At 43.2% G+C, this 24,194-nt stretch overlaps 1 protein-coding gene across 2 annotated transcripts in view; it reads right to left on the minus strand.

Moving 5' to 3' along the window:
• The window catches only part of CTNND2 (catenin delta 2), a 769,728-nt gene that overhangs the window by 231,757 nt on the left and 513,777 nt on the right, over positions 1 to 24,194 (minus strand). The window lies entirely within an intron of this gene.

Raw genomic sequence — 24,194 nt, forward strand, 5'->3', positions numbered from 1 at the left:
TACTGAAAAAAAAAAGTGAAAGAAATTATCTGTTCTACTTATTAGTCTTGTATTGGTTAATCTGCATTCAATGTTATCTAGTTACATTATAGTAATTGTTTTTGGAAGCCAAGCACTGAAGTTGCCTTCTAACATTATACATGCTAATAAAGTGCAACCTTACTCGGAATGGTCTAGTAATGGTTCCACAGAACTAAGTGTTGAGTGGGCATCTGATTGTGTATTTTCCAACCATTCTATTTCCCAGTGTGAGGTAGATTCACAAATATCAAACACACACAGGAGGAAAGGACAGGAGGAGAGCCTATTTGCTCCCAGTTACAAAGAAATTATTGGATGCCACTTAGGATATGCAACAGAAGGAAGTATCTGGAAAACTCCCATCTCTGCCTAAAGCCCATGCAAAGTCTAGGAGAATCTATCTATGTGAAGAGCTGGAGAGAATATGTTCACAAATGTCAGTAGCTATACACTGGATTTGAAAATAAATAAACAAAAACATTTTTTGGAAGTAAACACAGTTTACTGTGTTCACCTTTGGGTGGGCCAGGGATGGGAGAAAGACTCATTTTAGTTCTTTTGTATTCTCGGATTGCTTTTGAAACCACATCCAAGACTTTTTCTTTTTTTTTCTCCTTCCAATTTTGTAGTGTTGGTGGACACAATAATAGAAAAGGTCAGAGTAATTAATGATAATTGCATGTTTAAAGTAATTAACTTTACCTCTCTCCTAGGTGTTCCAGAGTCTCCTTTTGAGGGTTCTTGATGAAAACGGGAGCTAAAGCTAGAAGTTAAAGGCCCCAGTCCTTAGAAAAGCATACAACCGTCTCTTGAAAGCATTCTTTAGAGGTGCTTAATTATTCTATGAGCAGCCACAGACCCAGTGGAAATTGTCTTTGAATAGACTGAGTTTGAACATGCAAGGCAAGCTGTGGGAAGAGTGGGCAACTATGCAAGCTGATAAAGTGGGGACAAACTTTAATTAGGGTTACAAGGAACCAGACAGGTGCCTTTGGCCAGCAGTGTCTACACTTAGGAGCCCAGGCTGGCAGCAGGCAGCGTTCAAAGCTTTCATATCTCCATCCATGAGCAATTGTGGTCTGAGTGAATACACATGGCTTCTTGCAAATGATTTCTTTGCCTGTCAAAGAGATGATAACTTGCTTAAATGGAAAGGAGACAGAAGGATTAAATGATACCAATACTAACATGCTCTAGTCACGGAAAGGCAACAAAACTGAAAGTCAGCAATAGAATGGTCTCCTACCACCTACTTCTTCTTTAGCCCTATCCCACTGAGAAATTAGAGACAGACCAGATAGCATTCTTATCTCAAGCCTGTGAAACGAATTTCAAGTAAGAGGCTTTGCTCTCCCTTGATTATTCCCAATAGCTCCCAAGACTTTGGTTATGATAACACAATGGCTGCCTCAGCAGAAAGGCTGTGGCCCAGTGCCAACAGCCCTAGTTGAAGACAGCTTCCTTTGGGCCAAGTCCTGTGCGAAGCAACTTACATGCATGACTGCAGGGCAAGGAGTAGGGTGAGCTGCTCACCTTGGTGCAAAATTAAGAAGGTGCCAATAAACCAAGTAATCAAAGTAAAACCAAAAAACAAAACCAAACCTGTTGCCGTTGAGTCAATTCTAACTCATAATGACCCCATCGACTGAGCAGAACTGCCCCACAGAGTTTGCAAGGCTGTAATCTCTATGGAAGCAGACTGCCACATCTTTCTCCCTTGGAGTGGCTCGTGGATTTGAACTGCAGACCTTCAAGTTAACAGCTGAGTGCTTAACCACTGTGCTACTAGGCACTGTCCTAATTAAAAACTAATGTAAAAGAAACCCATAATAAACAAAATACCAGAATTTTAAATAAAGATAGGATCCAAGCCTGCATAGCTTGGCCTCACTCACCTTGCCCTTGTTTTAGCCCCGCATCACTGACCCATACTTATTTACAGATGAAGAAACTGAAGGTCAGAGAGGTTACCTCAGTTACCCAAGATCACACAACTAGTGGGTGTTCCAGTTAGCTCTGGAGTTGAGTGCCAGCTCCTCTACATTTGGATTTCACACTGAAATGCTATCTCATCACAGCATCACATCTATCTTCGTTTGAAGCTCCTGGCACAACTCCTGGGACATGGTCAGGGATCAGCAAATGGAACCAGTACTATTAAGGCTCCACCTGCTCTTTCTGCCATGTTTTCAATCCCCTCCCTCTAGTCTCTTCTCCCCTCTCTAATCCTCCCTCCACACTGCAGCAGAGCTGCATTTCTGCAGCATGGGGAATAATGTGTCTCCTTGTTACAAAGCTTGTACGGTTCCATGTGGCTCCATAAATAATTAAAGAAAGGAACCTCCCAGCTCCCTAACACTCTTAACAGCCCCTCCCCTCTCAGGGACCTCTCAGGTTCTTCCCTGTCAACTGCCCCCTGGTTAGACACAATGAGCCACCTGCCCATCCCCAAATGTGCCTCATGTTCCTCTCGCATGTGGATCCTTTGGACCCCCCCCCCACTCTGCTCCTGCCCCTGAACCTCTCCCTCATCCTGTGGGACACATCTTGGGGGTCTTCCTTGAGTCTTTCAGGTACAGTCCACAGTTCCATCGCTGGATCCTTCTGTCAGTTCTGCACAGATTATCATGGTACCTAGTACATGCATTATGCACAGGGTTTGGGTTTTCTTCCTCTGGTCTTTTAGGCCATAAGCATCATACCTTATTCATCTTTGTTTCTCTGGTACCTAGCCAAGTCAGGGAACATGACAGAAGGTCAATATATGTTTGTGAATGAGACATGATCCACTTTTACCTAACCTGTTGATTGAGCGCTCGGCCAACCAAGAGATGATATGACAGTTATGGCTGGTCTAATTATTTACCAGAGGCTGACTGGCTTTGAGTTTAGTGCTGAAAGCTTAGCTCTAAGGCAGCAGCATGGTGGGAACAGAATTACCTGATAGGCCAGGTTTGAATTCTGGCCTGTAGATTTCTACTATGAAACTAAAGCAAACCTCTAAACCCCTCCAAGCTTCAGTTTTGTCATATTTGAAATTAGAGAAAAACATGTCATTGATAAAGCTGCTCTGAGAAATAAGTGATGAATAACAGTGTCAAGGATTTCATTCTACTTGGATCCACAATCAACACCCATGGAAGCAGCTGTCAAGAAATCAAAAGATGCATGGCACTGGGCAAATCTGCTGCAAAAGACTCTTTAAAGTGTTAAAAAGCAAAGATGTCACCTTGAAGACTAAGGTGCACCTGACCCAAGCCATGGTGTTTTCAATCGTCTCACGCACATGCGAAAGGTGGACAATGAATAAGGAAGACCGAAGAACTAACGCCTTCGAATTGTGATGCTGGTGAAGAATACTGAATACACCACGGACTACCAAAAGAATATACAAATCTGTCTCAGGAGATGTACAGCCAGAATGCTCCTTAGAAGCAGAGGTGGTGAGGCTATGTCTCGTGTACTTTGGACATGTTGTCAGGCCATCCCTGGAGAAGGACGTTATACTTGGTAAAGTAGAGGGTTGGTGAAAAAGAGGAATATCCTCAGTGAGATGGACACAGTGGCTGCAACAATGGGCTCAGGCATAACGACTGTGAGGGTGATGCAGGGCCAGGCAGCGTTTCGTTCTGTTGTACTTAGGGTCACTATGAGTCAGAACCGACCCAACAGTACCTAACAACAACAACAGCAACGGTATTAATGAGTTTGTTGTCCATAAAGTTCTGTAGCGGTATTACTTATTCATCATTTAACTGTGCTGACAAGTGGATAGCCCAATAATTTCTCCCAAATGAGGTAGATGACTCAGTGTCTTAAGAACCAGGGATAGTGCAAGCAAACAGCAAGAACGAAATGTACTAAACAAGCCAGCAAAGCTGGCCAACGAAAAAGACATTCTGCTGTTTGATAAAACTAACACAACAGTAGAAAGTGTTGATGCGGTGGCTTCAGAAATATCCCAAACACCCACACAGGAAAACAAATGAGTATATGGCTCTAACCGAGAAATTAAATTCCACGTAGACACTGATGATCACGCAAGTGAAGTTCTCCCTGCAACCAGGAAGGCTTTGTGAGTAACCAGGAGAGTTCCAAGTCTCCATGATTTGGTAGTAATTGGCAGAGCTCAGTTACCGGATGCCCATCATAGCAGCAGTTGGTGGGCCATTCATTTATTCATTCACTCATGCATTCATTCACTTAGGAGGTATTTATTAGTGGTCCACCAGGTACCCCCTGTTGTTCTAACAATGGAGGATTGGTGATAATAAGACAGATAAGATCCTCATGTGGATGGAGCACAGCTAGTACATCAACTGGCCTTAAGTAGCATTAGAGGAGGCCTAATTTATATTTGCGGGGTAGGGTGGAGGAAGGTCTCTCTGCATAGGAGACGTTTAAGCTGAGACATAAAAGGTAAAGGAGTCCCTAGGTGGTGCAAACGGTTAGTCCTCTTGGCTGCTAACTCAAAGGTTGGAGGTTCTAGTTCACCCAGAGGTACCTCAGAAGAAAGGCCTGAAAATCGACTTCTGGAAAATCGGCCATTGAAAACCTTATGAAACACAATTCCACTGTGACACATGTGGGGTTGCCATGAGTTGAAGCTGACTTGACGACAACAGATTCATGTAAAACTAGAGAGGAGAGAAGAAAGTTCTCCGAGTGCTAAGAGTCACATATGCAGATACCGAGGTAGGTAAAAAAACAAAAGTGAAAACAAAAACCTGAGTGTCTAGGGGAATGGAAAGGAGGCCAGTACCGCAGACCTAGTGAGTGGAGGCAGAGGGACTCCACATGTGGCATGAGACTCAGAGAGTTTGGCCAGCTTTGTCCACCCAGCTACCATGAGTGGACATCAATCCTCAGGGTTTTAAAATAAAACTGTAACATTCATGTAGTACCTTTCCCCTAAGGACTCGGCAGCGTAGTACAAACGGTCATAATAATTCAGGAAAAACCAAAATGCAAACTTGCTGCTGTTCAGTCCATTCTGACTCAGAGCAACCCAAGTTAGAGAGAAAACTTCTCGGCAATGAAGGAACAAAAGAAAGGGAAGAAAATGTGAGAAAACCAGAAATGTCTGCACCAGAAGATGTAATGGAGGTGGGCACACATTAAAAAGGGTAAGGAAGGGCTCCAGAAGACATTCTTGCGGTCCCTTAAAATGTTAAACAGATTTTCCACATAACCCAGCAAAAAAGGTATATACACAAAAGAATTAAAAAACATAGAATTAAAGGTGTATATACAAAAGAATTAAAAACAGATACTTGTACAGCACTGTTCACTGCAGCATTATTCACAATAGCCAAAAGGTGGAAACAATCTAAGTGTCCATCAGCATGAGACTGATGGACAAAGTGTGGGCTATCCATACAACAGAATATCACTCAGCTCTAGGAAGAGATGAAGTGCCAATACAGGCTTCGACGTGGATGAACCTCAAAAACATGCGGACTGAAAGAAGTCAGAAATGAAAGGTAACGTGTGATTCCATTTATATGAGATGTTCGGAATAGGCAAATGGATAGAGAGAGAACACAGGATGGTGGGTGCCAGAGGCGGGGGTGGGGCAGCAGAAATGAGGAGCTACTGTGTACGGGTACAGGGTTTCCTTTTGGGGTGATGAAATGCTTTGGAACTAGATAGTAGCGGTAGTTGCACAACACTGTGAACGTCCCAAATACCACTGCTCACTTTACAATGGCTAGTTTTACGTTACGTGAACTTCACCTCAATTTAAAAAGAGAGAGAGAAACAGAGAGTAGGGACAGAAATGCCTGGGAAGGTGGGGGTTATGCTACATCAAAACAGAAGGTAGGGTAGACTACCACCTGTCTGTCAGTTTGTCGTACTGTGTTGGCTTCTGTGTTGCTGTGGTGCTGGAAGCTATGCCACTGGTATTTCAAATACCAGCAGGGTCACCCATGGTGGACAGGTTTCAGTGGAGCTTCCAGACTAAGACAGGCTTGGCAGAAAGGCATGGTTACCTACTTCTGAAAACTAACCAAGCTTACAGATCACAACAGAACATCATCCAATATAGTGTTAAAAATGAGCCTCCTAGGTTGAAAGGCACTCAAAATACTCAGTGGCTGCAACAGTGGACTTGAGCATAGCCACAATGGTGAAGATGGTTCAAGAGGGGGCAACGTTTTGTTCTGCTGTACATGGGGTTGCCAACGAATCAGAGTTGATTCAACAAGTAGGGTAGCAGGACTTACTTTTGCTGGTAGTTAAACTGACTCTAAGGCTAGGTTTTTCTGATCTCTGTGGCTCATTGTGCTCTCTGGCCTTTGGCTTCACCTGAATTAATGTCCTGGAAGCTCAGTAAGTTTCTAAAGAAAAGAAGAGGAAGCCAACAGACCCTGAGAGCTGAGAGGTAAGGAAGACTCGCCTCTCAAACAGCCATTCCCGTCCCTGTAGTCACTCTGCTGCTTCGATGATGCCTTTTGAGCTGCTGTCCCCCGTGGGCTCTGTGGGAGGATGCTCAGACACGTTGTCTTCAGAGGTCTCTGTCTACACTCGCCTAGGCTGGCCAGTGCCTTGAGAAGAAATAGGAGGATAATCAGCCTCAATGATCTCCCCACAAATAAAAACAAGCCCTGGAAATCCGCAATAAACCCCAGTATCAGCTCCTTTGTGAATTAATCATGGCAGGTGCTGGCAAAGAAGCACAAATTGATCATGGCAGGTGCTGGCAAAGAAGCGCCGGGCTCCTAATCTACTTCAGCAGTTTAGGAGCGACAAAGGTCAAGGACGAACAGCATTCAATCATGCTTCCAAGCCAGGATGACAGAGCTGCCTGCAGAGGAGGAATACGCAAAGCTCCTTTGTGTTCTAGGAAGAAGCTTATCAGTACTCCTTTCATTCATGCTCAGAGAAATCTCTGCCCTTCAAGGTCTGTCAGGATTCTAAGCCAAGGACTGAAACTGGTTTCCTCTAAAACATGGGAGTCCTTACTCAATGCCACAGACCATAAATCACACTTTCTGTCAGGCCTGGAAAGTACACAGTTATGGGTTGAATTGTGTTCTCACAAAAGGTATATTCAAGCCCTAAATCCTGGTACCTGTAAATTGGGAACGTCTCTAGAAATCAGGTCTTTGCAGCTGTAATTCGTTAAGATGAGGCCATACTGGAGTACGTGGGCCCTAATCTGACTCATGTGCTTATAAGTAGAGAAGGGAAAAAATAGAGACACAGAGAGAAGACGGCCACATGAAGACAGAAGCGGAGAGTGGAGTGATGTTGCCATGGACCAAGGAGCTCCTGGGGCCACCAGAAGTTGAAAGAGATAAGGAAGGATTATCCCTCAAGCCTCCGTATGGAGAATGGTCCACTCACACCCTGAATTCAGACTTCTGGCCTTCAGAACTCTGAGAGAAGAAATTTGTTGCATGACGCCACCCTGTTTGCTCAGGCAGCCCACGGAAACCGTCCAAGCATGAAGCTCTTTGTTGCTTGAAATAATTATTTTTTGCAGTCAGCTCCATTTGCTCTAACCACTTGACCCAAATTTGTGCAAAATAGAGAGCTGTAAGAGCAGGAAGTCCCAGCCGTGGTGACAAGGCTTCCACTCGGCAGAGCCCTCCTTTGTTTATACAAATTAGCCCCCAATTAGCAATTACATTGTTTGTCCAAAATAAGGTCAGGCAAAATGGAACCCCAGGAAGAGCAGTGCTCTGGACATGAAAGTCTAGACAGGACTATTACGGAGAATTATGGGGGATGATTAATCAGCCTGCCTCTTCATGGGTATTGCCGTTCTCACATAAAGTCTCTGTGCTAACACAGCTACTTTCTGGTAATAAGTTACCTTCAGAGAAGTGTAATTAGCTGTTGGGAGATTCATTAACTCTAGCCTGAGCAGCAACAGCACACTCTGTTCCTTGCTAGTTTAGTGCCTGTTAACGGGGAATAATGGTGTATTTGCACCTCTGTGGCACAATTACAAAGGACAGAGAGTTAATCTGAAGTCCAGGAAGGTCTGTCCTTTTACTTACCAGACTGGCAAACTGAAAAGTGGATTTATGACACAGACAGGAAAGCCCAGTGTCCTGGAGATCCAGGGTTGAAGGCTGTCAACCTGTGAGCATGTGTTATTACTAAATATTGCTTCTTTCTTCTTAAACCTTTTGGAGATAAGACAACATAGAGATCAAGTATGAAACCTCCACAGGGATGCCCACCCTCTGGGTCTTCTTTGCTTTCGCAAAATATTTTAGTTGGTGCTTTTAGAAACCTCTGCCAGGTCAGAAGAACAACTTTCTGGTAAGAGCTAATGGATAATGATTTTTACTTTTAGTCATTTCCCAAATTCTCTTTGTTTCCAGGATGAGAAACTTCCTATGACATGATGAAGATTCCATCAGAGAGATGCGGCCAGGGGTTCCGTGATGAAGTACAGGGATGCTCCCTGCTCACCCCACCTGCATCGCTGCTTCTGATAACCCCCTGCTGCCAGCAGCATGCAGCGTTCGCAGACCCCACAGCTCATTCCAGGACCTGACTTCCTGATCTGCCTTCATCCAGCAGCTCACGTCAAATGCCCCGAAGTAAATAATCATGACCCAAGCCATGGTCTTTTCAATTGTCTCATATGCATGCAAAAGCTGGACAATGAAAGAATAATGATGTGATCGTTAAGACTGTGTGCCAACTTGGCTGTCCCATGGTTCTTAGTGTTTATATATGATCACTCCCATGATGGGATCTGCTATGAGTAGTCAAGCAGTTGAAAGGGAGTTTCCTTGGGGGTGTGGACTGCATCCGAATAAAAACAGACATTCTGGCTTTTTGCTTGCTCTAGGCCCTGTGGCTACCTCCTGTTCATGTGACCTCTGGTTCTTGGTACTTGAAGTTTCAGCTTATCTGCTGATCCTGGGATTCATGGATCTTCACAGTCTTTGAGTGAAGCCCTGCTCTCTGACCTGCCGATCTTGAGTTCACTGGCCCCTGCAGCTACATGAATCAGGAGAAACCCTGTGGTCTTGCCTGCCAATCTTGGTCAATATTCACGGCCTATGAGCAAGAGCCCTGCTCTCTGACCTGCCAATCTTGGGTTCACAAGTCCCTGCAGTTACGCGAATCGGGAGAAGCCTCTATCCTAATCCAGGGGCTTGGGACGTTCCAGCCTCTACAATCTCATGAGCCATTTCATTGATATAAATCTCTCTCTATAAATATTTATCCACTTTACTGGCTTTGCTTCTCTAGAGAACCCAGTCGAAGATAATTGAATATACTGTGGACTACCAGAAGAACAAATAAATCTGTCTTGGAGGATAAACAGCCAGAGTGCTCCTTAGAAATGAGGAGGGCGAGAGGGGGGCGAGACTTGCCTTACTTACTTTGGATCCGTCATCAGGGAAGACCAATCGCTAGAAAATGACATGTTTGGTAAGTAGAGGGTCAGTGAAAACGAGGGAAACCTTCTATGAGGTGGTTTGACACAATAGCTTCAACGATGGGCTAAAGCATACTAACAGTTGTGAGGATGGCACAGGACTGGGCAATGTTTTGTTCTGTTAAATGTAAGGTTGCATGAGCCTGAGCTGACTCTGTGGCAGTTAACAACAATAACAAATGATCATGGGCTTCTTATGGCTGCACAACAGTGTGATAAAGTCCTTAGCCCAGGAAAGGGGAACCAGTGGGAAGAGAATGGAAAATTGAGACTTTTCTACTCTTTTATTATTTCAAATATTCTTGGTCAACTAAGAAACAACTGAAATTTATTTTAAATATTCCTGGTTATTTATGAAACAAGAGAGGTGCCTCAGAAGAAAGGCCTGGCAATCTACGTTCAAAAATTCAGCCTTTGAAAACCCTATGGAGCACAGTTCTACTCTAACACATGTGGGGTCACCATGAGTCAGAGTCAACATGATGGTAACTGTTAGATTCAAGAAAAAGAAAGGGGGGGAAGAGAATTCAGAGATATGCTGTTCAATGCAAACATTGTTATATAGCTGTTGACTCTTAAGTGACAAGATGGTGGGTTGGAGGCATGTTCTCTGAATCGGTGCACCATGAATATGTTTTTTGAGGTTCTAATTGGTTATATTTCTCTTTCTTCCAAGAAGAATCATATCTGAGGGTTTGCTATTTTCATTTAACTCTAGACTTCCACCCAAACATAGCTAGCTGTCATGTGCCCTCTGTTGTGATCTTCTGTGGGCTATATGTATCTCGTTGGGGGTTTGTCCCAACTCTGGTAAATGCCAGCTTTACTATCTTTAAAATAAGTGCCACTTTGAAAAGGCAATGGAGGAATAGTATTAAAATCAATGTGTTGAAATATTGGAGAGACTTAGTACATAAGCAATAACTGACAATGCTTGGCTAGCTTCTCCTTCTCCAATTTATGGCTAATAGTTTTGTTTCACTGCTTCTCCTCCAGGGAAGTTACTTCTTAGGCAATGTAATGCAATTTGGAAGGCAGTGGGAGGAAAAGTTATTTTTTAATATCGAGAAGTTATGAAGACTTTTAAAAATGAGCCAACTCTTACAATTTGCATTTTGTTTATCAGGGAGCTAAAGCCCTGGAACCCAGTGTTTTAATTCTTTTATCTGATTTTTCTTTGAATGCATTGGTGCCAAGTGTTTTTTCTTCAATCTCACTAATTCTAACTTCCATTTCCTCAATTCTGCTCCTCTGATTTTCTGTTGAGTGGTCTAATTCTGAAATTTTATTGTTAATCTTCTGAATTTCTGTTTGTTGTCTCTCTATGGATTCTTGCAGCTCAGGTGTCCAGGTAGTCGGTCACCAAGTGTGTGGTGCAGGCTCTCACCTATGGTCTTGCAGGAGCAGGGTGATTCTTGTACACACAAGTATCTAGCTGCAGCAAGGGGTCACACTCTGAGCAAAGCAGGGGCCTGACAACCATCCCATCTGTGAGGAAAGTGTGTCCCTGTTCCCTAGAGCTCACAGGTGGGTGGGTTCTGCAGCTGAGCAGTGGGCACCCACCCAGTGCTTTTGGATGTAAGGACTGGGAGACACCACTTACCCCTGGAACCCTGTTATTGGTGGCTAGGTGGCATGGGTGGAGCCACCAGTCCTGAGGCCCCTGATGTGGGTAGGTAAGGACCCTGTTTAACAGGCAGAGCAGTGTCAAATGTCAAAAACCCGCCTCTCCACCACACAGCTGAAACAGTTAAAGTCAGACCTCGGGCACATACACGATTGCACTGTGCCAATGAGGGCCTAAACTGCTGAAGTGGGCCCACACAGGTCCATGCAGGGATGAAAGGCATTCAAAGTCCGTGGACTCCTTGTGCATGTGCCCAGGCAAAGGGGCCACTTCTGCCCTGAGCTCCCACCTTAGGGAAGCTGGCAGATTATTTTTTCCCCATTTGTTAATTTGTTCCTTCTCCAAAGCTGGGGGAATGGCTCAGGGCACACAGCAGAACCTATCTCAGGCCCAGAGAAAGCAACTGCCACTGAAGCCAGCTTGGGGGCTGAAGTAGAGGGGGAGGGATCAGATAAATGGGAGAGAGTTCCTTCAAAAAGGGTGCTTTTTGGTCCATGTGGTAAATTAGATGCAAGTACTTATCTTCTGCCGGGAGCGCTATCCTTTGCCGATTCCACAGGCATGAGTAGACTCTGTGCCACTGGCTACCACCCGCTGTGGAAAATGCATCCTAAGTGCTACCGTCAGCCCCGCCGCGGTCACGCCAGGGGATCGGCGCTGTGAGGTGCTGGTTCCCGCCAAATCAGGTCTGGCAGCTCCTTGTTGCTTCTGAACCGTCTCTCCTTCCACCTTTGGCTCAGTCCGATTACTGAACTTTGCCTTTGAAGTTCAGGGCTCTGAATGTTCATACATGCAATTGATTCACTTGTTTTTTTGGTTCTTTGTTGTAAGAGGGACTACTGGAAGCATCTGACTACCCTGCCATCTCTTGGCCCTGCCTCAGAACCCAGTGTTTTATAGGGATAAATATTAAATACCATTGTACACCAAGTGGGAAGTAATGAAACTTTTCCCTTTGATTATTTCTTAAAGGAAGTAATTTGCTCATACTAATGGAAGGATTTAAATATTCATATTCTAATAGAAAGGATGACTTTCTATATTGAAAAGATAAAACATAATATTTGCTCATCCTTTTAGAAATTATAGGATAAATAATTTAAAGCAATTTTTAGTTAAATCCTGAAAATTTTCATAATTAAATCGACCACACTTTGCAGAAACTTTAAGGGACAAGTGACAGAAACTTTCAGAGGGAATAACACAATTAGGTATTGTGATCATTTATATCAAAGATGAAATTATCATACTTCCACTTTATATAGGTAAGGAAAACACAATATTTGGGGAGATATGATTCCCCATTCCCATTTCATAAATGCCGGGAAGAGCTAGAGAAATTAGATTTAGTCCTCATGGGAGACAGAAAGGCCTTCAGAAAGAACTGGGAAGTGAAGGTTTTTTTTTTTTTTTTTTAACTCTTCCTAACAGAAAAGGTAAGAGAGATGCAAAACCCTGAAGAGACAGAAAGCTCAAAAGCTACAAGATAAAACTGTAAACCAATTAAAGGTAAGAAGCTTTTATATATAAAGAAAGAACATATCAGTAAGAGGGAGTTCGATCAGGCATGTTGTTGTGGTTAGGTGCCCGACTCATAGCGACGCTAGGTACAACAGAAGGAAACGCTGCCAGTCCTCCATCGTTCTCACAATCTTTGTGCTTGAGCCCATTGTTGCAGCCAGTGTGTCAACCCATCGCATCGAGGGTCTTCCTTTTTTTTGCTGGCCCTCTACTTTACCAAGCATGATGTCCTTCTCCAGGCACTGGTCCCTCCTGATAACATGTCCAAAGTATGTGAGACAGTCTCACCATCCTTGCTTCTAAGGAGCATTCTGGCTACATTTCTAACAAGGCAGATTTGTTCCTTCTTTTGGTAGTCTGTGGTATATTCAATATTCTTCACCAAAACCATAATTCAAAGGTGTGAGTTCTTTGGTCTTCCTTATTCACTGTCCATCTTTTACATGCATATGAGGCCACTAAAAACACCATGGGTTGGGTCAGGCATATCTTAGTCCTTAAAGTGACACCTTTTCATTAGAGAGATCTTTTGCAGCAGATTTGTCCAATGCAATGCGTTTGTTTGTTTTGTTTTGATTTCTTGACTGCTGCTTTATGGGTGTTGATTGTGGATGCAAGTAGAATGAGATCCTGGACTTGTGAATCTTTTCTCTTTTTATCGTGATGTTGCTGACTGGTCCAGTTGTGAGGATTTTTGTTTTCTTTATGTTGAGGTGCAATCCACACTGCGGTCTTTGATCTTCAGCAGTAAGTGATTCAAGCCCTCTTCATTTTCAGCAAGCAAGTTTGTGTTATCTGCATATCGATGGTTGTTAATGAGTCTTCCTGCAATCCTGAAGCCTCATTCTTCTTCCTACAGTCCAGCTTTTCAGATTATTTACTCAGCATGCAGACTGAATAAGTATAGTGAAAGAGATACAACCTTGACACACAACTATCTTAACTTTAAACCACACAATATCCCTTGTTCTGTTCGAATGACTGCCTTTTGATCTATGTACAGATTCCTTGTGAGCACAATTAAGCATTCTGGAATTCCCATTCTTCACAATGTTATCCATAATTTGTAATGATCCACACAGTCGAATGCTTTTGCATAGTCAATGAAACACAGGTAAACGCCTTTCTGTTATTCTCTCCTTTCAGCCATGATCCATTTGACATCAGCAATGTTATCTCTCATTCCATGTCCTCTTCTGAACTGGGCTTGAATTTCTGGTAGTTTCCTGTTGATATACTGCTGCAACCGCTTTTGAGTGATCTTCAGCAAAATTTTACTTACATGTGATATTAATGATATTGTTTGATAATTCCTGCATTCTGTTGGATCACTTTTAGAATAGGCATAAATATGGATCCCTTCCAGTTGGTTGGCCAGGCAGCTGTGTTTCCCAATTTCTTGGCACAGACAAGTGATCAAGCATGGAAAAAAAAAATTCTGGTCTTCTAAGCCATTAGTTAGGAAAAATGCACGCAGACTTGTCTTGTTGGGGGGCAGCCTAATGCGAACGTAGACCTATCAGGTTGTCTTTTTCTTACCAACAGGCTTTGCATTCAACTGCAGACTCTGTGAACTCTGCACATTTGCTCTCATTCTAGCACTAGGACCTACCACAGGACGTGGCACAGAGTAAAAAAAAATGTTACCATTGAGTGAACTCTGACTCATGGTGAACCTATGTGTGTCAGAGTACAAGTGCTCCAGAGGGTAGATGTCCAAGCTTTTCTTACAAAGCACCTCGGGGTGGACCCGAACCTCTAACCTCTGGGTTAACAACAGACCGAGCTAACCATTTGCGCTACCCAGGGACTGTGTAGTAACACCAAAACCAAACCCACTGCAATCAAGTTGGGTCCAACTCATTGTGACCCTGTAAGGCAGAACAGAACTGTGCCATAGGATTTCCAAGGCTGTAAACCTTTAGGGAATCCAACTGCCACATCTTTCTCCCATGGAGTGGCTAGTTGGTTTGAACCGCTGACCTTTTGGTTAGCAGCCAAGCTCTTAACCACAGGTCCACCAGGACTCCTAGACTCCATACTAGAGATTAAAATATATATATCTCGAGAGAATGAAACTTTCAGTTGATATAACTAACTCCTCTTGGCTGGATTCCATACCATCAATGACTTCCTGATTATAATATGATTTTTATATGGCTAGCCCATAGAGGATGAGAGCACTGGTGGAAGATTAGGCTTATGTGACGGCCATGATCATGCACCACTCAAAACCCTGACTACAAGGCATAGTACTACCAAAGCTCCTAGCTGTGGTTCCCTGAAATCCGCCACCATTCATCTTTATGCTGAGGTCTCATTTCCCACTGGCTCAGCAGCAATTCTAAGGTAGGCTCATTCCTCCAACTAGTAACTTGGGCTCAAGGATTCCCCCCCACCCCACCCCAAAGATCTTGATAATCTCTCTTAGTCTTAACATGTTTATACCCAACCTTTGCTTCTTCATTCTTTCCCTCTGTCCTTCACTGAGTTCAGACCTGCACTGAGGACTCTGATCTTCCCCTGCCCCTCTCCCATTTTCCCTCATGCTTGTTGCCCTAATTAAATCTCTGACATGGATTGCTAGTTCAGTCTTGTGTTGGCATTTCAGAGGACTGAGGCAGCCAGCCCTCCTGTACACCACCACCTGTTTGTCAATGTGTCATACTGTGGTGGTTTGTGTGTTGCTATGAGCTGGAAGCTATAGCATGGGTATTTCCAATACCAGCAGGACTGGCCATGGTGGACAGGTTTCAGAAGAGCTTCTTGACTAAGAAAAAATTGGAAGAAAGGCCTGGCACTCTTCTTCTGAAAATTAGACAATGAAAACCCTGTGGATCACAACAGGGTATTGTCTGATATAGTGCTGGAAGACGAGCCCCCAAGGTTGGAAGGCACTCAAAATGCACAGTACTGCAATGATGGATTCAAATGCACCAGAAATTATGAAGATAGTGCAAGACTGGGTAACATTTAGTTCAGTTATACGTGGGGTCGCCATCAGTTGGAGCTGGCTTAACAGCAACTAAACAACAATCTATACTTAGTGTTAAAAACATGTGGTCTGCTCCTCATGTCTGTCTTAGGGAATGTGGTGCAATGGAAAGAACCCAGCTTTGGAGTCACACAACCTGGGATTTATATCCCCACTTTTCCACTTGCTTGCTATATGACTAAGGCAAGTTACACTTATCCTAATGAGCATCAGCTTCCTGCTCTGTAACATAGAATAAGAATTCCTGCCTCATTGGATTATTGGACCAACTGCATTAAATAGCATGCATACTGAGGAAACTGAGCATTATAACTGGTTTATAGTAGGTGCAGAAACCCTGGTGGCATAGTGGTTAAGAGCTATGGCTGCTAACCAAAAGGTCGGCAGTTCAAATCCACCAGGAGCTCCTTGGAAACCCTATGGGGCAGTTCTAATCCACCAGGCACTCCTTGGAAACCCTATGGTGCAGTTCTACTTTGTCCTTTAGGGTTGCTATAAGTCGGAATCAACTCGACAGCAATGGGTTTGGTTTCAGTTATAGCAGGTGATACACCAGAAGTTAATTTCCTCCTGATGGTCTTTCACAGACCAGTTTCCAACCAAGTAAGGCCGAAGGCCAGGACTTACAGACTATGTATGGTGTTCAACGGTGTGATGGCCACTTGAGGAAGGTTGAAGGGTCAGCAAATTGGCCCCTTGCTTCTGCTCTGCACTTCCTCTCACATCTCATCAAGAACATCAAGCTCAAACCTGCTTATTATAGCCACTGTCTTAGTCCTCTAGAGCTGCTATAACCAAAATACCACAAGTGGATGGCTTTAACCAAGAGAAGTTTATTCTCTCACAGTCCAGTAGGGTAGAAGTCCAAATTGAGGGTGCTGGCTCCAGGTGAAGGCTTTCTCTCTCTGTCCACCCTGGAGGAAGGTCTTTGCCATCAGTCTTGATCTGGGAGCATGTCAGTGCAGGAACCTCAGGTCCAAAGGACAAGCTCTGCTCCTGGCACTGCTTTCTTGGAGGTATGAGGTTCCCATGTCTCTCTGTTTGCTTCTCTCTTTTATCTCTCAAAAGATTGGCTTAAGACACTATGTAATCTTGGATATCTCATCAATATGACTGCCACTAATCTATCTTATTTCATCACGGTGATAGAATTCACAACATATAGGGAAATCACATAAAACTGTGGACAATCACCCAATACTGGGACTCGTGGCCCTGCTAAGTTTACAGACATTTTTTGGGGACACATTTAAATCCATGACAGTTACAGAACCTGAGGCCAAGACGATATAGCCAATGGACAAGCTGGTAGCAGAATTAGGGCTCATTTCATATATACATTCAATAATTATCATCAAAGGTCATTTCATATACACATTCCATAGTTAGGACTGAAGATAAATATTTTTAGAGATATTCTAACAGCCAGTTTTTCTTGTTAAAAAAATTATGATTTCATCAAAGTATAAGACTTTAATATAGTCAACTATATGAACCACAATTCAAGAATAATTTATTTAATTAATTGACCTTTATAATTCTCGTGCTGCTATGTAGGGAATTTCTTGAAGTTCTGTTAGTATCTACCACTCCTTGGGAGGAAAAAAAAGGAGGGTGTCAGCCCGCATATTGAACATTTTCTATTGAATATTTTTGTGATCATCTCCACTTGGAAACAGAAGAAAAAAGTTAACAGTAGCTTTTTATTTTTAGATTAGGTAAGTGTTATAGATTGAACTGTATCCCACAAATACATGTTGAAATCCTACCCCCTGGACCTAAGGATGTAATCCTGTTCATAAACAGAGGCTTCCTTTTGTTACATTAATGAAGTCATATCCCAGTAGGGTGGGTCCTAAACCTAATCACTTCTGAGTTATAAAAAGAGCAGATCTGACACAAACACACACAGAGGGAAGACAGAGGACACACAAGGATCCTCTACAAGCCAAGGTACCAAGGAACACCTGCAGCTACCCATGAGGAAGAAATCAACATAGTCGAAACCCTGATTTGGACCTCTAGCCTCCAGAACTGTGAGAAAATAAATTTCTGTTCTTCAAAGCCGCCTACTTGTGGTATTTGTGTTACAGCAGCTCTAGGTAACTAAGGTAGGGGGTAAGTATTATTTTGATTTATATTGCACAATGAATCAAGATTTACTTCCTAAGAGAAAATATTCTTTGATGGTTCCAAGAGTGGGGAAGGAGGGATGAAGACAGTATTCACTAATTAGATAGTAGACAAGAACTATTTTAGGTGAAGGGAAAGACAACACACAATACAGGAAAGATCAGCACAACTGGACTAAACCAAAAGCAAAGAAGTTTCCTGAATAAACTGAATGCTTTAAAGGCCAGAGTAGCAGGGGCAGGGGTTTGGGGACCATGGTTTCAGGGGATATCTAGGTCAATTGGCATAATAAAATCTATTAAGAAAACATTCTGCATCCCACTTTGGTGAGTGGCATCTGGGGTCTTAAACATTAGCAAGTGGCCATCTAAGATGTATCAATTGTTCTCAACCCACCTGGAGCAAAGAAGAATGAAGAACACCAAAGACCCAAGGTAATTATGAGCCCAAGAGACAGAAAGGGCTACATAAACCAGAGACTACATCAGCCTGAGACCAGAAGAACTAGATGGTGCCTGGCTACAACCCATGGCTGCCCTGACAGGGAACACAACAGAGAATCCCTGATGGAGCAGGGGAGCAGTGGGATGCTGACCTCAAATTCTCCTAAAAAGGCCAGACTTAATGGTCTGACTGAGACTGGAAAGACCCCAGAAGTTATGTTCCCCAGACCTTCTGTTAGCCCAAGACAGGAACCATTCCCAAAGCCAACTCTTCAGACAGGGATTGAACTGGACTATAAGATAGAAGGAAACCCTGGTTGCATAGTGGTTAAGTGCTACGGCTGCTAACCAAGAGGTTGGCAGTTCAAATCCACCAGGCGATCCTTGGAAACTCTATGGTGCAGTTTTACTCTGTCCTGTAGTGTCGCTATGAGTCGGAATTGACTCTATAGCAATGGGTTTGGTTTTTTTTTTTTTTTTTTATAAGACAGAAAGTGATACTCGTGAGGAGTGAGCTTCTTGCTCAAGTAGACACATGAGACTATGTATACAGCTCCTGTCTGAAGGGGAGATGAGAAGGCAAGGTGAACAGAAGCTGGCTGAACGGATACGGGAATACAGGGTGGAGAGAAGGAGTGTGCTGTCTCATTAGGGGAGTATATTAAAAAAAACCCAGTGCCATTGAGTCGATTCCGACTCATAGCGACCCTGTAGGACAGGGTAGAACTGCCCCATAGAGTTTCCAAGGAGTGCCTGGTGGATTCAAACTGCTGACCCTTTGGTTAGCAGCTGTAGCGCTTAACCACTACGTCACCAGGGTTTCCAACTGGAGTAGATAGCAAGGTGTATATAAATTTTTGTATGAGAGACTGACTTGATTTGTAAACTTTCACTTAAAGCATGATAAAAATAAAATAAAAATTTACTTCATACGGGTCAATGTGACCTGGTTAGGAGAATGTACTAATTTATTAAAATTATTTCACTGAAGTGAGATAAATGGAGCCTGGTACAGTTCAAGCAACTATAACACAGTGAAACCTGTGAGAGCTGGAACTTGAAGGGGCTGCCTTGCTTTTCTGGGTTTTGAAAGTTTCGCGCCTTTGACAGGGTGTGGTCCTACCACTTTCCTAGCGCCCATTTTAATGGTAAATATTTGAGTTTTCCTTCTCTGACAAGTCTGCGTCTTACATAAGCCCCAGCTTTCGCAAGTTTTACTGTAGTATAAACTGCTACCTCCTTCTGGCTGGTCTGGGTGGAGGTGAGCTGGAAGTGCTGGGGCATACCAAGAGAGGTATGAGCCCTTGTCACCGATGGTGGGAAGCCCAACCATCCTCTCTGATGTGGCTCTAAGATGCTCTACTTCTGAACTCTTCTACTCCACTGCTCTCTGTTCCCTCCCTTCATCGCTGAGCCAGGATCCAAGGATACCACTCACGTCCCATCCACGACAGATACAGAGATCAGGAGCGGCAACCTGCTCAGGGAAGGAGTTTACTTTGTTTTGGAACCACGTTTGGGGACATGGGCTACAAGTGGGGTGAGTGAGTACAGTCTCATTTGTTCACAGCATCTGCATAGGCTAGGTCTCGACCTTTCTAAGTGCTTGGATAGAGAGTGTCCTTTCAGCCAAAACCCACCCCAGGGCAGGAGGAAACTGGGGTAAGCTACCTTTTAAAAATACTCCACAAAAAAATCCTTTTTAATAGATGATTCACGCTGGCAGCCAACTGAAGTTAATATAAAAATAATACCAACCCCTCTTCTTACCTGTGGCTAACGCAAGAGCAAAGCAGATAAAACAATGTCCTTGGCACTCTCCAGCCAGTGTGCTAGTCACTAGCGTTACTTTGTGATGGGGTTTTCCCAAGGTCACTCAGAGAATTAGTGGTGCTGTGGGACCAAGAGCTCATCCATTATATGGGTTAAAATGACTAATTGGGGGTGTGTGAGTTTAATTACACTCATAAGCAAAGGCGCAGTGCAGATCCTTTGGCAGGCTTGATAATATTCTTGTATGCACAAAGATAGATGGGAAAAATTAGGACTGTATATTGTTGTCCTTCAGGACAAGATGCTACAGTGAGAAGAGAATAATAAAAATAAATAAATGATGCAGCGGCGCTGGGAAACGAGCTGTGGAAGTTAGCAAAGCCAGTCTTATGCAAATACGGTGGCTGAAGATAAAGTCCTAAGTATCCTTGACTAAATATAACTCTACAGGGATGGAGACCAGATTGTCTTATTGAGCTAATGGTAGCCTACAAACTAAAAAAGGACGCTTAGAGGCCTTACCCAGCGCTCACTCTGAATCTTTAGGATATTAATTTGTGATATTTTAAATGGGAACCCCAGTCATGTTTCACAAGAAATACTGAAAGCGTTCATTCTGTAAACAGCTGCCCGAGTTAACTTCCTTCAATGACACTTGTACCACATCACATCCCCCGTTGACAAGTCCAGAATGACCTCTGACTACAAATCCACTCGAGGTTACCCAGGGGGATATTCAGAAGCTAGTCAAAGTCAGGAGGGACAGGAAAGCCTGGATCATAAACAAGAGCAGAATACGCAGAACTGAGTTCCACACAAAGAGCCTCTTGTTTAACTGCCACTCACGCGCAAGGTTGGATTTGAACCTTCTTTAGCTGAGGCAGGAACATCTGAGCTTGCAGAGCTCAATCCCCCTACAGGTAGTGTTTTGTTTTGTTTTATACCTATGATATGGAGGGACATTGGTGGTTCAGTGGTGGAATTCTCACCTTTCATGCAGGAGACCCAGGTTTGATTCCTGGTCAACACACAGCCACCAATGCAAGCCTGTGTGCTGCTATGATACTGTACAGGTTTCAGCAAAGCTCCTATACTTCTAAGATTAACATGAAAGGCCTGGTGATCTACTTCTGAAAATCAGCCAGTGAAAATGCTACGGATTACAGTGGTCCAATCCATAACCAATCACGAGGATGGTGTGGACCAGAGAGCATTTTGTTCCACTGTTCATGGGGTTGCCGTGATTCGGGGCTGGCTTGATGGCAGCTAACAGTAACAACAACATGGAGGGGAATAGCCTGTGCACAGAGACAACTCCCCCTCTGCGTTGTTTGGGAACACAGGGCTTCTGTGAGTTATTTATCCCTCTTCTCTCCCTGTCCTGTGTCCTCAGGTGGCTCCCCTGGCTTTGCTGGCTCCCTCTCCGTATCTTACTGGGTGACCTTAGCCAAAATCAGCTCGTCCATAAGCTGAGCCAGTCTGACTGGCACGAGCCAGTGTTCAGGCCGGGGTCTGTCAATACCCGATTTTGGTAAGCCAAGAAAGACATTTAATTGACCATTGTTCAATGAGACAATCCTGAGTCTAGTACTCACGCCATCTCAAGGTCTGAGGAGCCTGACTGTTGCTCTATGAAAGCAGTTTCTCTGGAGGAGTGGAGAAACTCTAATCACACAATGAAGAAAAGACAAACAAAATAACTTACTCATATTTATGCTCTAAGGCTTGCTAACACTGTACTACATTTATTTTAGATCATATTTAAAAATGGTCTTTATTAAAAATTAAAGCTTCTATGTGATAGAATTGGAGCAAAAGGCAAAATTAGAAAAGGGGGGGAATGAGGGAGACGGTGATAGAAGTGTGTGTGTACGTGCATGAGTGTATGTATATGTGTGCATGTATGTATGCGTGTGTGCATGTGTGTATGAGCGTGTACATATGAGTATATGTGTATGTGCATGCACACGTGTGTATGAGTGTGTGTGTACGTGTGTGTATGTGTGTGCATGTGTGTATGAGTGTGTGTGTATGAGTGTGTGTGTGCATGTGCATATGAGTGTGTGTAGGGGTGTGAGTGGACAACAAGGAAGATTCTAGAAAGCCTTTCCCCTTTCTACTCACCCACAGCTCTAACATCCATCGTCAGCACCTGCCAGCACTTCCTGGCATGCTACAATCTGGTCACCCTCATTCTTATCAACTCACTCCTCCAACAAGTGTTAAGAAATTTCATTTTTTTCATTTCTACCCTCTTTCCTCAGTGACAGACAGTTCAGAAACAGAGACACTTTTGAAAAATTCCATTTCCTACCCCAAAATGAATTTTAAATAGAAAAAGAACTAAGGGCATTGACTTTTCATTTTGTTTCCTATATACTTACATTTTTGCTATGTCAACACAGTATGACACCTTTCCGTGCAGATTTACCATGCCTACTTAGAGTGTCTGTCCTTCAGAAGGCTCCCCAGGAGTGGGCCCTCTTCTAGAGTCTATCTGGGGGGCACAGCTTTCGATTTTGGCACAACATCTACTGCCAAAGACAAGGCCCAAGAAACTGGACAGACCTTATGAAACTGTCTCAAGATGAGACCATGTCAGCTTTCCAGATTTTAGCTTACCATGTTTTAGACATATTTTACTAACTTCAATTTATCTTTGCTATGCTTTTGGACATTTAAGAGTGGTACGATCCACATACATAACATTTTTTTTTTCTTTGTGAAAAATAAAAAGGCAGTCTCCTTTAGGACGGCAGTTGCTCAAATTCATTATCTTGATTTTCCACCCTGAAATGCCACAAACAAGTCTGTATCCTGCTAGGAATAAAAATCAAAACCAGTAACTCTAATAACCAAAAACCAAACCAGTTGTCATCGAGTCGATTCCGACTCATGGTGATCCCCTGGGTTTCAAAATACAACTGTGCTCTATAGGGTTTTCAATGGCCACGATCTTTTGAAAGGCTAGGCCTTTCTCCTGAGTCGCCTCTAAGTGGATTCAAACTGACAACCCTTCAGTTAGTAGCTGAGTACTTAACTGTCTGTGCCACCCAGGGGTTCCAATAACTCTGATAACGCCCTGATAAATTTGCTTTTCCTGACCATAAGCTCTTTCTACTGGATTTATAAGCTACACTAGCTTAGGAAATACCATCCTAGCAAAAAAGTTTCATTTTCTTTCACATTTCATTTTCTTTATGTATTTCTGGTTACAGTTACAGAAACAAGCCAAAAATACCAACTCCTGTTAAAGAAATCAGTGAAAGAGTCTGAATACTGGAAAAGTATCAACTTCATCATCTAGAATAAAACTTAAAGATAATCTTATCTGAAAAAAAAAAAAAAGGGTACCAATAAGTCTGATTGTCTGAATCAAGATTTAAGATGGAGGTGGGCAGAAAGGTCTTATGGGGGGGCTACATGACTGTGCCCAGGCCACCTACCCAGCCCCTAATTGGGGCCTTAGGAGAGGAGGATGGGAAGTTAGAAAGGAGGGGAGGGAGACGACAGCTGGCAACTAAAGGCAAAGGGACGTTGGCCAAGTGGATGACGCCCAGTCAGTGGGTCCACAAGCAAATGAAAGGCAGAAATACAAAGGAAAGTGCTGTCACTCTTTATCTGGTTCCTTGCTGTTTTGTTCAACTATCTATACCATATAACATTGTGTTTCCTCCCTCTGCAGTCCGGATCGAGAGTCAGGATGAGGGCTAGAGTAACGGCTCCACGACTTCCTAAAGACAAGCTTACTGAGCTTATAATAAATATGAGAATAAACACTACATTTGAAGCAGAACTTTTAGCTCCTTGGAAGACAGGAGTTTTGTCACTGTAAACACTCATTTTAATTTTATTTAACAATCGAGTTTCTTGAGAATTATGAAATAATTTAATACACATCTATTATGTTGCTAGTTCAAACCCTGGAAAATATGAATGAATGAATAAATGAAGGAACACACACACACACACACACACACACACACACACTGTAATAAACCCCCACATATCCCTCCACTTTCAACAGTTCACAATTTATGGCCAGTCTTGTTTCACGTAGATCCTATCTACTTCCTCACTTTCCTCGTGATTTTGAAAATTTCATAAATTAGAGGCTTTCTCTACACTACTTGAGGAAGAAGACACTCTGTTCCAACCCAGTACCAGGAAAAACACCCCTCAGGACAGATACTGCATCCAATGTAACTCAAAACTCACATATCAAAAATATTTACATAGTGACCTTGTACTACCTTACTACTTTTTTTT

This window comes from Loxodonta africana, chromosome 2 (assembly GCF_030014295.1).
Source record: "Loxodonta africana isolate mLoxAfr1 chromosome 2, mLoxAfr1.hap2, whole genome shotgun sequence".
In the NCBI taxonomy this organism is placed as follows: Eukaryota; Metazoa; Chordata; class Mammalia; order Proboscidea; family Elephantidae; genus Loxodonta; species Loxodonta africana.